The following is a 2,603-nucleotide window of genomic DNA, read 5'->3' as shown; positions in this document are numbered from 1 at the left end:
CCTTCCCCTGCCCTACCCTTCCCCTGCCCTATCCTTCCCCCGCACCTGCCCTACCCTTCCCCTGTACCTGTTCCATTCTTGGCAAGCAGAGTCTGACATTCACAGAAATCGACAAGGCCCTCTGCCTCTCCCAATCTGCCTCAATAACCCATCTGGCTGCAAGGTCCTGTTCACAAGACACTTCAGTGTCAAGCTGACACAGCAAGCTCCCTGTCACAGCCAGATTGGGTGACCATTCTATGTGTGCTTGCCCTGAGTTAATGCAAGTGGCTGGGCATATGATTCGTCACTGACTTCTTAAAAACAGCGCCCACTCCTTCTACCACATGTCTGATAGGTACAGAGAGGAAAGTGGCAGTTTTCTCTGGGTTCACCTTGACCCTAAATCCCATTTTTATGTCTTCCCTTTGGTTCAGGCTCTCTCCTCTCTCTGTGTCGCACTCTCTCTGTGTCGCACTCTGTCAGGGTGTAGCAGGGATTTTCATACCTTGCAGAGTATCATGGCCTGCCCTCAGATGTACTCCCATCCCTGCCTGCTTTCCCAGCAGGCCTCTGTGATCCTGGCTGGTTCTCTTCTCTCCCGTAGATTGATGCTATCACTATGAGGCAGTGGAAGGAATTGCTTTGAGATTTCTGGTCAATGAACGAAAAGGCTTACTTGCCCTCTATATGTAAAAGCCCATGTCATCCAAGACAACTTTCAAGCTAATGACTAGCCAAGAGAATTAAAAGCTTACCCCCAAAAGAGAACTAAGGTTGATGTCATTGTCCTGAATAGTTATTCTAGCTCTCTGGTATCAAACTGAACAACAAAAGGCATCATGGGAGGAGGGAGTAAGACTCAGTCATGTGCATGTCTCAGACTTGCCTCTGATGCTGAAGTTCATGCTTTGCCTCTTGGGATCAGGCCTCTACACAAGGACTATCTGTCACTTTTACTGCCTTAAGCAGGTTGCTTATTGTTTGAAAGGTTCAAGTTATCCCACTGCAAGGTGGAGACAGAGAATATTTGTACCATGGAGCTATGGCTTAGGTTCCATGAAGTGATCCACACAGTGGTATGCTTGAAGCCAACACCCTCACTATCAGTAGAGTGACTTTGTACCTCATGACAGGGGTACATAGGAGTTCCCCAATATCTGCACCTACCACAAAATCCAGAGTCAGGACCACTCCAGTTGGATTAGCTTGAGGATGTATGTGATTGGTCCACTCTTGGACATCTTACAGATAAAATAAATATGTATGCTCAGTATAACTTACAAAAACAAACATCTTTTGAATAAGTGGACTTTTGCTGTTTGGGAGTTATTGTGCATTTTTCAGTGAATCTGATCTCACAGATTTCCCACCTTTTGTTTTTAGTCATAAGCAAGTCACACCCTCTATTTGGCAAACAGCCTTGATGGACTCACCGGATGTCCCCCTACACCTTACAGTACAGATGGCAACATTAACAGTGGTCTGGTTTTATATAGCAAATCCAGTGTTGAAAGAGAGCTACAGTGACGGCCAAGAGAGGATAATCAGTGTCTCTGAAGCATCAAGTCTGCTTGGAGTAGTCCCTCACTGGGATCCTGGAATAAAGGGTTTCACGGTGGTTGGAACAAAGAACGAGGAGTGGGTTAGAAGATCAGGGGTTCTCAGTAAGATCGTATAATGCATTCTCAGATGTGAGTGGAGTCAAGGCACTGCAATGGTGAGGTCCCTAGCTTGCTCATGTGCAGTTATTCTTTTGCGGAAATCAAGGCATAGAAGTTAAAAAAAAAAAAAAAAGTACGGTAATATGAATCTTTCAAACTACTGGCTTGGTAGTCACATATAGGAAGTACAAAGACCGGGGTGATTGTGGTAAATATAGTGTGTGTCTACGCAAAATGACAGTGACAAAAAGAGGAAATGAAAACAGATATCAACGTGATCCATCAACATACATGCATCCATTACAAGTGGACAGAGAGATGCGAGGTAAGCAAAGCTTTCAAACATAGTTCATTCTGGCTTTGATCTACAGGAAATCTGAGTGCTACTCATCTGAGTAAAAGATGCAGTAGTTTTGATATGTGTGAGCCTGTGCCCTTTGCTATGCTGTCCATCTGTGTGTTACATTATACATCCAAAAGTGTTTGCCTTTGAATGAGTGTATATCTCTTAAGGAAGGGGAGTTCCAATTTTGTGATAGAGATGTCTAGCTAACTAAGATAATTTAAATAGCATTTTAATTTTAAAAATCAGTAGTTATTATACTAGTATCAGATAAAGCAAGATGAACAATTTTAAAGGAGGGCTATTACATTATGATAAGAAAGATGATTCCACTGAGAAGTAGTAAAAATTCTGTCATGTACACACTCCCAACACCAAACACTTCTGGATGTATAATGTATATGTGTAGATAAGCAGCTTAGATACATTATCATATATGCATGAAAACAGACACATACATCGAAGCACAAAAGACACAGGCCCACACACATCAAAACTACTTTATCTTTTTTTTTTCTGTTTTACTCATAATGATGATGAGAATACATGTGTCATAGTATATGAGATGCACCAAACTCATGCTGAAAGGGAAATTCATAGACACACTTATTTATATT

General features: G+C 42.3%; 1 long non-coding RNA gene across 1 annotated transcript in view; it reads left to right on the top strand.

The window, feature by feature from the left end:
• Positions 1-745, top strand: part of LOC116087742 — a 51,694-nt gene extending 50,949 nt beyond the window's left edge. The window contains exon 6 of the long non-coding RNA XR_004117604.1: positions 587-745. This is a non-coding gene — a long non-coding RNA (uncharacterized LOC116087742). The remainder of the gene's footprint in view (positions 1-586) is intronic.
• The last annotated feature ends 1,858 nt before the right edge of the window (positions 746-2,603 follow it).

The sequence above is a fragment of the Mastomys coucha genome, unplaced genomic scaffold (assembly GCF_008632895.1).
Source record: "Mastomys coucha isolate ucsf_1 unplaced genomic scaffold, UCSF_Mcou_1 pScaffold13, whole genome shotgun sequence".
Taxonomy (NCBI): Eukaryota; Metazoa; Chordata; class Mammalia; order Rodentia; family Muridae; genus Mastomys; species Mastomys coucha.
This window is presented reverse-complemented; position numbering and strand designations above follow the sequence as displayed.